Consider the following 11,741-nt stretch of genomic DNA (forward strand, 5'->3'; position numbering starts at 1 on the left):
TTTTTTTTTTTTTTTTTTTTTTTTGAGAGAGAGTATCACTCTTGCCCAGGCTGGAGCGCAGTGGCAGGATCTTGGGTAACTGCAACCTCCACCTCCTGGATTCAAGCGATTCTCCTGCCTCAGCCTCCCGAGTACCTGGGATTACAGGCGTGCACTACCACGCCCAGCTAATTTTTGTATTCTTAGTAGACATGGGGTTTCACCATGTTGGCCAGGCTGGTCTCAAACCCCAGATCTCAAGTGATCCACCCACCTTGGCCTCCCAAAGTGCTGGTATTACAAGCATGAGCCACTGCACCCAGCCTGTTAGAGTTTTCTTTTCTTTTCTTTTAATTTTTTGTTTTTTTGGTTTTTTTGTTTTTTGAGACAGAGTCTTGCTCTTGTCACCCAGAATGGAGTGCAATGGTGCAGTCTCGGTTCACTGCAACCTCCGCCTCCTGGGTTCAGGCGATTCTCCTGCCTCAGCCTCCCAAGTAGCTGAGATTACAGGTGTCTGCCACTACGCCCAGGGTAATTTTTGCATTTTTAATAGAGACGGGGTTTCACCATGTTGGCCAGGTTGGTCTCAAACTCCTGACCTCAGCTAATCTGCCCGCCTTGGCCTCCCAAACTGCTGGGATGACAGGCGTGAGTCACTGCCCAGCATGGTAAAGTTTTTTCTTTATTTTTTTTCTTCCTTTCTTTTTTATGAGATGGAGTTTCACTCTTGTTGCCCAGGCTGGAGTGCAATGGCATGATCTCAGCTCACCGCAACCTCTGCCTCCCGGGTTCAAGCAATTCTCCTGCCTCAGCCTCCCGAGTAGCTGAGATTATAGGCATGTGCCACCACGCCCAGCTAATTTTGTATTTTTAGTAGAGATGAGGTTTCTCCATGTTGGTCAGGCTGGTGTTGCCCGGTAAAGGTTTTCTGCTAGATATCTTAAACATATTTTGTTAGAATTATTCTAAGAATTATTCTAAGGTACTTAATATTTTTATACGAATGTAAATGGTATCTTTACAAAGTTCTGTTTGTTGCTGACATATGAGAATAAAATTGGCCAGGTGCAGTGGCTCACACCTGTATTCCCAGCACTTTCTGAGGCTGAGGCAGGCAGGTCACCTGAGGTCAGAAGTTGGTCAGCCTGACCAACATGGTGAAACCCAGTCTCTACTGAAAATACAAACATTAGCCAGGTGTGGTGGCGAGTGCCTGTAATCCCAGCTACTAGGGAGCCTAAGACAGGAGAATCACTTGAATCCCGGAGACAGAGGTTGCAGTGAGCCGAGATGGTGCCATTGCAGTCCGACCTGGGTGACAGAGACTCTGTCTCAAAAATAAAATAAATAAAATAAATATAAAATAAAATGAAATGAAATTGAAGCCAGCGAGTGAATCTGCCTATCTGAATGTGTTTTGCAGAAATTTTATTTATTTATTTCACTGTTTTGAGATAAGGTCTTGCTATCATCCAGGCTGGAGTGCAGTGGCATGATCACAGCTCAGTACCATCTAACTTCTGGGCTCAAGAGATCCTCCCGCTTTAGCCTCCCAAGTAGCTAGGACTATAGACTTGAACCTAAAAATATTTTTTATTTTATTTATTTTATTTTTTTGAGATGGAGTCTCGCTCAGATGGAGTCAGCGCAATCTCAGCTCACTGCAAGCTCCGCCTCCCAAGTTTACCCCATTCTCCAGCCTCAGCCTCCCGAGTAGCTGGGCCTACAGGTGCCTGCCACCATGCCCAGCTAATTTTTTTGTATTTTTAGTAGAGACGGGGTTTCACCGTGTTAGCCAGGATGGTCCCCATCTCCTGACCTCATGATCCATCTGTCTCGGCCTCCCAAAGTGCTGGGATTACAGGAGTGAGCCACTGGGCCTGGCCTAAAAATATTTTTAAATTGGCTAATTAGAAAAAAAAAATCTTTTGTAGAGATGAGGTCTCACTATGTTGCCCAGGTTGAGAACTCTTGACCTCAAGCAATCCTCCTGCCTAAGCCTCCCAAAGTGCTGGGATTACATGTGTGAGCCATTGTGCCCACCCCTCTTTCTTATAATGTCTTTATTGGATTTAATATCAAGGTTATGTTTGTCTAATAAAATGAATTGGGGAGAGTAGCCTTTCTTTTCTTTTCTGTCTTCTTCTTTCTTTTGTTTTGTTTTCTTTTGAGACAATCTCACTCTGTCACCCAAGCTGGAGTGCAATGGCACAATCATGGCTCACTGCAGCCTCAACCTCCCTTACTCAGGCAGTCCTCCCACCGCAAGCCTCCCAAGTAGCTGGGACTACAGGTGCATGCCACCTTGCATGGCTAGTTCTTTGTATTTTTTTGTAGAGATCAGGTTTCACCATGTTGCCCAGGCTAGTCTCAAACTCCTGGGCTCAAGTGATCCACCTGCCTTGGCCTCCCAAAGAGCTGGTATTACAGGCATGAGCCACTGGGTCCAGCTGTTTATTTCTATTATTTGCAAGCATTTATGTCCAGTTGGCATTATTTCTTCCTTAAATGTTTGGTAGAATTCACTGGTGCCACATCTGGGCCTGGGATTTGATTTGTGTGAATTGAAAAAATAACAGCTGTATTGAGACATAATTCACATGCCAAGCAAATCACCCATTTAAAATGTACGATTCTTGAACTTGTCTCAGAGGCGTGAAAAAAATGTACAATTGAATGATTTTTAGTTATTCACAGACTTGTGCAACCATCACCTCAACCAAATTTACAACATTTAGAACATTTTCAAATTTAGGACATAAAGAAAGCTTAGCCATTAGCAGTCATTCCCCTTCTGTGGGATTTTTTTTTCTTTTGAGACGGAGTCTCACTCTTTCACAAAGGCTATTAAATCTATAATTAAAATATATTAATATTAAACTATTAATACATATATTAAAAATATTCCTGGTTAGGCGCAATGGCTCATGCCTGTAATCCCAGAAGTTTGAGAGGCTGAGGCGGGCAGATCACTTGAGGTCAGGAGTTTGAGACCAGCCTGGCCAACATGGTGAAACTCTGTCTCTTACTAAAAACACAAAAAATTAGCTGAGGGTGGTGGCAGGCGCCTATAGTCCCAGCTACTCAGGAGGCTGAGGCAGGAGAATTGCTTGAACCTGGGAAGCAGAGGTTGTAGTGAGCCAAGACTGCACCACTGCACTCCAGCCTGGGTGACAGCGAGACTCCGTCTCAAAAAAAAAAAAAAATTATAGATTTAATTAGGCATTTTCTCCTTCCTTTATGGTCAAACCCAAGTGCCCACATTTCAGGATTAGCTCTTCCCTGAGAGGTCTGCTCCACAGAATCAGTGCCACCAAACAATGAGGTGCTGACTGGCACCAAACAATGATGAGGTGCTGTTTGTGGTACCATGCTGGGAACAGAGACAGAGAAAGGATATAAGTTGATGGGGCACTGAATCCTGGCTCTATAGAACCCTAAAATTTAGCACCAGTTCAGAGACAAGCCTTTGAACAAGGTTAAATTCTGAATTTCTGTCTTCATCTGCAAAGTGGGGTGAGTAATCCCTTCTGTATTTTTCAGGATTGGAGTGGACCAAATGAGAGAATGTGTGTAAAAGCACCTTGAAAATTGTTGTTTTTGTTTTTGTTTTTTTGAGACAGATTCTCTGTCACCCGGGCTGGAGTGCAGTGGCACGATCTCGGCTTACGGCAACCGGCCACCTCTGCCTCCCTAATTCAAGCGATTCTCCCGCCTCAGCCTCCTGAGTAGCTGGGATTACAGGCCCATACCACCACGCCTGGCTAATTTTTGTATTTTTTAGTAGAGATGGGGTTTCACCATGTTGGCTAGGCTGGTCTCAAACTCTTGACCTCAGGTGATCCACCCACCTCAGCCTCCCAAAGTGCTGGGAATATAAGCATCAGCCACTGCACGCGGCCGCACCTTGAAAATTGTAAGCCTAGGCCACAGGAGGAAACCCTGTCTCTACAAAAAGCACAAAAAATTAGCCAGGCATAGGGGCATGCCTCTGTAGTCCCAGCCCCTTGGGAGGCTGAGGTGGGAGAATCACCTGAGCCTGGGAGGTCAAGGCTGCAGTGAACCATGATAGCGCCACTGCACTCCAGCCTGGGTGATAGAGTGAGACCCTGTCTTTAAAAAAGGAAAGGGGCCAGGTGCGGTGGCTGTTGCCTGTAACCCCAGCACTTTGGGAGGCCGAGGCAGGAGGATCACAAGGTCAGGAGTTCGAGAGCAGCCTGGCCAACATAGTAAAACCCAACCCCATCTCTACTAAAAATATAAAAATTATCCAGGCATGGTGGCATGTGCCTGTAATCCCAGCAACTCGGGAGGCTAAGGCAGGAGAATCACTTGAACCCTGGAGGTGGAGGTTGCAGTGAGCCGAGATCATGCCACTGCTCCAGCTTGGGCAACGGAGTGAGATGTCATCTCAAAAAAAAAAAAAAAAAGAAAAAGAAAAGAAAAGAGGCCAGAGGCCAGGGCCGGGCGCGGTGGTTCACACCTGTAATCCCAGCACTTTGGGAGGCCGAGGCGGGCAGATTACGAGATCAGGAGATCGAGAGACTATCCTGGCTAACACAGTGAAACCCCGTCTCTACTAAAAACACAAAAATTGGCCGGGTGTGGTGGCGGGTGCCTGTAGTCCCAGCTACTTGGGAGGCTGAGGCAGGAGAATGGCGTGAACCCGGGAGGCGGAGCTTGCAGTGAGCCGAGATCCGCGCCACTGCACTCCAGCCTGGGGCAGAGCAATACTCCGTCTCAAAAAAAGAAAAGAAAAGAAAAGAAAAAAGAAAAGAGGCTGCGTGTGGTGGCTCATGCCTGTAATCCCAGCACTTCGGGAGGCTAAGGCAGGTAGATCACTTGAGGTCAGGAGTTCAAGACCAGCCTGGCCAGCATGGTGAAACGCTGTTTCTACTAAAAATGTGAAAATTAGCTGGGCGTGGTGGCACATGCTGGTAATCCCAGTTATTTGGCAGGCTGAGGCAGGAGAATCGCTTGAACCTGGGAGGCAGAAGTGGTTGCAGTAAGCTGAGATTACACCACTGCACTCTAGCCTGGGTGACAGGGCAAGACTGTCTCAAAAAAACAAGGAAGGAAGGAGACAGAGAGAGAAAAAAAGAGAAAGAGAAAAGAAAGAGAGAGAGANTAATCCCAGTTATTTGGCAGGCTGAGGCAGGAGAATCGCTTGAACCTGGGAGGCAGAAGTGGTTGCAGTAAGCTGAGATTACACCACTGCACTCTAGCCTGGGTGACAGGGCAAGACTGTCTCAAAAAAACAAGGAAGGAAGGAGACAGAGAGAGAAAAAAAGAGAAAGAGAAAAAGAAAGAGAGAGAAAGGAAGGAAGGAAGGAAGGAAGGAAGGAAGGAAGGAAGGAAGGAAGGAAGGAAGGAAGGAAGGAAATTGTGAAGTAGTGCTCACTTGGGCAGCACATATTCTAAAACTGGAATGATACAAAGAAGACTAGCATGGTCCCTGCACAAGGATGACATGATTTAAAAAATTCTAAAGTATGCCGGGCGTGGTGGCTCAAGCCTGTAATCCCAGCACTTTGGGAGGCCAAGGCGGGTGGATTACCTGAGGTCAGGAATTTGAGACCAGCCTGGCCAACATGGTGAAACCCTGTGTCTACTAAAAATAAACAATTAGTTGAGTGTGGTGGCATACGCCTGTAGTCCCAGCTACTCAGGAGGCTGAGGCAGGAGAATCACTTGAACTCAGGAGGCAGAGGTTGCAGTAAGCTGAGAAAAAAAATTCTGAAGTATTATTAACGTATTATTATTGAAGAGCTGGCGATTGATTCAGCAGAGGAAAAATATAGAAATAACAGAAATCATTACTAAAGATACACAAGCATGTACAACCATAACTACATTTTTGAGCACTCACTATGTGCTAAGCACTGTATTTTTTTTTTTTTTTTTTTTTTTTTTTTTTTTTTTTTTGAGACGGAGTCTTGCTCTGTCGCCCAGGCTGGAGTTCAGTGGCGCAATCTCGGCTCACTGCAAGCTCCACCTCCCGGGTTCACGCCATTCTCCTGCGTCAGCCTCCCAAGTAGCTGGGACCACAGGCGCCCGCCACCACACCCGGCTAATTTTTTTGTATTTTTAGTAGAGACAAGATTTCACCGTGTTAGCCAGGATGGTCTCGATATCCTGACCTCGTGATCTGCCCGTCTCGGCCTCCCAAAGTGCTGGGGGATTACAGGCGTGAGCCACCGCGCCCGGCCGCTAAGCACTGTATTAAGTGCTCTATATGAATCACCCCTCATTGATTTTTACAATAACCCTGTAGAGTGCTGCTATTATTTTTATTTTACAGATAAGAAAAGCGATGCTTAGAGGGGCTAAGTCACTCACTCAAGGTTACATGGCTACTAACTGACAGTCCGTGAGGAGGTTCGGACTATGAGAGGACTGCATTTATGGTCTGTCAGGGAAGTTGACCCTCTCCACAGGGTACCAGTTATTCAATAACCCTTATAAAGCAATCCCGCCCCTTCACCCAGATTTCTTTCTCTCTCTCTCCATATTTTCTCTGAACCTTTTCCCTTTTGCCCTTCCTTTATCTCTCTGCCCCCCCCAACACACACACACACACACACACACACACACACACACACACACACACACACACAGACACCCCTCCAGATTCTTCTCATAGCTTCACAGATCAGCTCTGGGATGGATGCAGAGGCTCCTGTTTCCATGGTGACGCGGGGAGGCTGGTACACCGCACGCCAAGTGTAGGCGAAGCAGAGAATTGGCCGAGGATCCAAAGGTGCCGGCAGTAACCAGGCTCTGGGAAAAGGGATCGATGAGAAAGCCAAGTCTGGATGACTGGACCTCCCTGAGCTCCAGTAGGACCTCCACCCCACCACGCCCCTGCCCTCCCTAAGCTCCTAATTTGGAAGTCGAAGACGGGAGAGTCGGGAAGAGAAGTGAGGGGGCTCCAAAGCAGAAGCCACCACCTCTAACTTGCTTTGAAGACAAAGCCTAATCGTCGGTGGGAAGGCTGCCCAGTGGGCGATGGCCCCCTCCCGAGGCGCCTCCGCCTCGCTCCCTCCCTCTCCTCTCCCGGCTCTGACCTGAGTCGGAGCCACTGGGCTCTCGGCCGGTCACTGAAGGGGAGCCGGGCAGCCAGCAGGGGGCAGAGCCCCCCCGCATTAAAGTCGTGTGTGGGCCTGCTTCTCTGCTTCCACCTCGCCCCTGCCTTCACTGGGATTATTTTCAGCTGACAGGCTGCAAAGGCGCAGTAGGTGGATTTCAGAGCGGGAGATGGGTTCTGGCAGGGGCTGTGAGGCTATGAAGCCTTGGTCTTAAGCTGTCTGTGGGCCCCGCTGAGAAGCCGCGTATTAAGGACCACAGAGTCAAGGACTGAGGCAAGGGGCACTTTAACTTTTCTGGCAAAGGTTTCTTCTGAGGTTTTCTCAATCCATTGAAAACATTTAAAACACTCTAATTGTGAAGAGGAGGCTCATTCATTCATTCAATAATGTTTATTGAGTATCATCTATTATTGTCACGATGGATGCATCCAGTCAAAAAAGAGTATTTACAGAAAGCTTACACACACTGATTCTTAACCTTTTTTACCTGTCTCTACTAAAAATACAAAATTAGCTGGGTGTGGTGGCGCATGCCTGTAATCCCAGTTATTTGGGAGGCTGAGGCAGGAGAATCACTTGAACCCGGGAGGTGGAGGTTTCGGTGAGCCAAGATCATGCCATTGCACTCCAGCCTGGGCAAGAAGAGTGAAACTCTATCTCAAAAAAGAAAAAAGAAAACATTAAATGGAAAATTCCAGAAATAAACAATTCATAAGTTTTAAATTGCCACCATTCTGAGTAGTGTGATGAAATCTCACACCATCCCACTGCTGCCCAGAATGTGAATCATCTCTTTGTCCAGCGTAGCCACACTTTAGATGCTACCCACCCATTATCACTTAGTAGCCATCTCAGTTATCAGATCCACTGCCTTGGTATCGCAGTGCTTGTGTTCAAGTAACCTTTATTTGGCGTGGTGGCACACACCTGTAATCCCAGCTAATCCGGAGGCTGAGGCACGAGAATCACTTGAACCCAGGAGGCGGAGGTTGCAGTGAGCCAAGATCGCACAACTGCACAACTGCACTCAAGCCTGGGTGAAAGAGCGAGACTCTGTCTCAAAAAAAAAAAAAAAAAAAACTCTTATTTTACTTTATAATGGCTCCAAAGCACAAGAGTAGTGATACTGGCATGTCATCATAATTGTTCTAGTTTATTATTAGTTATTGTTGGTAATCTCTTACTATGCCTAATTTAAAAATCAAACTCTAAGCCGAACGTGGTGGCTCATGCCTGTAATCCCAGCACTTTGGGAGGCCAAGATGGGAGGATCACGAGGTCAGGCATTTGAGACCAGCCTGGCCAACATAGTGAAATCCTGTCTCTACTAAAAATTCAAAAATTAGCTGGGCATGGTGGCACGTGCCTGTAATCCCAGCTACTCAGGAGTCAGAGGCAGGAGAATCGCTTGAACCCTGGAGGCAGAGGTTGCAGTGAGCCAAGATCACGCCACTACACTCTAGCCTAGGTGACAGAGCAAGACTCCATCTCAAAAAAAAAAAAAATTAAACTTGGCCGGGCACGGTGACTCACGCCTGTAATCCCAGCAGTTTGGGAGGCCAAGATGGGCAGATCACGAGGTCAGAGCGAGACCATCCTGGCCAACATAGTGAAACCCCATCTCTACTAAAAATACAAAAAATTAGCCAGGCGTGGTGGCACACGCCTGTAGTCCTAGCTACTCGGGAGGCTGAGACAAGAGAATCACTTGAACCTGGGAGGTGGAGGTTGCAGTGAGCCGAGATTGCGCCACTGCACTCCAGCCTGGGCAACAGAGTGAGACTCCATCTAAAAAAAAATTAATAAATAAAATTAAACTTTATCATAGGTATGTATGTATAGAATGAAAAAAAAACATGGTCCATACATAATTCGGTACTATCTGCAGTTTCAGGCATCCACTGGGGGTCTTGGAATGTATCCCCTGAAGATAAGGGGGGGTTATTCTAGTACTTATATGCCAGGCTCTGTCCTAAACACTTAGCAAATATTACCTTATAACACTCCTAGGAGATAAGCGTGGTCCTCATTTTACATATGAGGCATGAAGCAGTTCAGTAACTTGGCAAGGTCAAACAGCAAGTAAGTGACAAAGCCACTATCTGAACCCAGGCAGTCTGGCTCCAGAGTTTGTGCTTTCACTACTAAACTGAGAGGGAAGGCCTTTGCAAAGGCAATGAATTGAACCTGAATGTCCCACACAAGACATGAGAATTCTACCACTCCACCTCCTGGGGACACTCATAAGATACAAGGAGCACCTGCTACTATGAAGAGGTCCTGGGGAAGTGGGAGGAGCCATGGGGGAATGGTGAGGCCTAGCAACTGCAGGGAGCTGCTGGAGACCAAGGCCTAGAGGCCTAGGACTGGAGAGGGGCAGCTAGTTAAGAGACAAGGTCAGGCCGGCGTGGTGACTCACGCCTGTAATCCCAGCACTTTGGGAGGCCAAGGCAGGTGGATCACCTGAGGTCAGGAGTTGGAGGCCAGCCTGGCCAACATGGTGAAACCCCGTCTCTACTAAATACAAAACATTAGCTGGGCGTGGTGGTGAATGCCTGTAATCCCAGCTACTCAGGAAGGAGGCTGAGGCAAAAGAATCGCTTGAACCTGGGAGGTGGAGGTTGCGGTGGGCCAAGATGGCGCCATCGCACTCCAGCCTGGGCAACAAGAGTGAAACTCCGTCTCAAAAAAAAAAAAAGAAAAGAAAAGAAAAAAAGAGATAAGGTCAAGTTGGGCATGGTGACACATGCCTGTAGTTCTAGCTACTCCGGGCCTAAGGCAGGAGGATCGCTTGAAGCCAGGAGTTTAAGGCTGCAATGTGCTATGATTGCACCTGTGAATAGCCACTGCATTCCAGCCTGGGCAACACAGTGAGACCCTCCCCCGACATTTCCAAATATTAAAAAAAAGAGAGAGAAAAAAATTGTCAGGGTATTAGGCAGCATGGAAGCTCCTACTGTCGCCTATGAGATTTAGCCCTGCCTCCCTTGTCAGTGTCATCTCTCGCTGCTCTCCCCTCACTCACAATTTTCCAGTCACACTGCTCTTCCCTGCCCTAGGGCCTTCTTCCTTGATGTTGCTTCTACCCTGAACCTTTCCCTATAAACATACACATACACCTGCCCTTTTCCAGGCTGACCCCCTTATCCTCCAGATCTCAGCCTCACTGTCAGTTCCTCAAAGAGTCCCTCTAGATTAGATCCCTTCTCTTAGTCTCTCACAGTAGTGCCCTATTATTTTCCATTGTAATCTGTATCACAATTTGAAATTATGTATTTAGTTGTGGGCTAGGTGTGGAGGCCCATGCCTATAATCCCAGCACTTTGGGAGGCCAAGACAAGAGGATTGCTTGAGGCCAGAAGTTTGAAACTAGACTGGGGAACACAGCCAAGACCCCTGTCACTAAAAAATAAATACGTAAATATAAAAATATATAGACCGGCACGGTGGCTCAAGCCTGTAATGCCAGCACTTTGGGAGGCTAAGATGGGTGGATCGATCACGATGGTCAGGATATAGAGATCCATCTGGCTAACACGGTGATAACCCGTCTCTTACTAAAAATACAAAAAAACTAGCTGGGCTGAGGTGGCAGGCCCCTGTAGTCCCAGCTACTTCTGGGAGGCTGAGGCAGTGAGAATGGCATAAACCCGGGAGGCGGAGCTTTGCAGTGAGCTGAGATCCGCCACTGCACTCCAGCCTGGGCGGACAGAGCAAGACTCCGTCTCAAAAAAAAAAAAAAAAAAAAAAAAAAAAAAAAAAAATATATATAAGTATAATATATATATATATAGTATACTATATATTCAGTTGTGTTTATTCAATGGCTTGACTCTCCCAATTATGATACTATAAGCTCTATGAGGGCAAGCAAATCCCTGCCTATACACGCTTCTGTTTCTGGCATCAGTGCTGGCGCACCATGTAGATACTAATATCAACCATTTTGCTAAATGGGCTTATAAATTTAGAGGAAATCTTAGAAGTGTATTCGTCCAAATGCTTCTATTCCGCTTTCACCACTATGTGTCAATAGGGCTCATATACACCTTCTCCTTGAATCATTTCCAGCAGCAGAGCACTCACTACTCCACCAAGAGGCCATTTACTCTTCGGACGAGACGTCTAATTAGAAAGTACTTCTTAGGCCGGGCGCGGTGGCTCAAGCCTGTAATCCCAGAACTTTGGGAGGCCGAGACGGGCGGATCACGAGGCCAGGAGATCGAGACCATCCTGGCAAACACGGCGAAACCACGTCACGACTAAAAAATACAAAAAACTAGCCGGGCGAGGTGGCCGGCGCCTGTAGTCCCAGCTACTTGGAGGCTGAGGCAGGAGAATGGCGTAAACCCGGGAGGCGGAGTTTGCAGTGAGCTGAGATCCGGCCACTGCACTCCAGCCCGGGTGACAGAGCGAGACTCCGTCTCAAAAAAAAAAAAAAAAAAAAAGAAAGTTCTTCTTATTGAAGAAAACTCTGATCATCTGTCACCCCTCAGTCCTAGACTGGCCCTCTGGAATTGTGTCCTTGAAATGGATGCAGACAGCTGTCCTGCTGGCCTCTCCCTCCGCCCTCAGCTTTCACTGTGCCATCTCAATAGTTCTTTCAGATTAGGAAGGCTTGGATTCTCAACCCTTTCCTCCCCTTCTCAAGAAACTCCCTTCTCAACCTTTCTT

This window comes from Rhinopithecus bieti, unplaced genomic scaffold, assembly GCF_001698545.2.
Source record: "Rhinopithecus bieti isolate Rb0 unplaced genomic scaffold, ASM169854v2 scaffold_24390, whole genome shotgun sequence".
NCBI classification, from domain to species: Eukaryota; Metazoa; Chordata; class Mammalia; order Primates; family Cercopithecidae; genus Rhinopithecus; species Rhinopithecus bieti.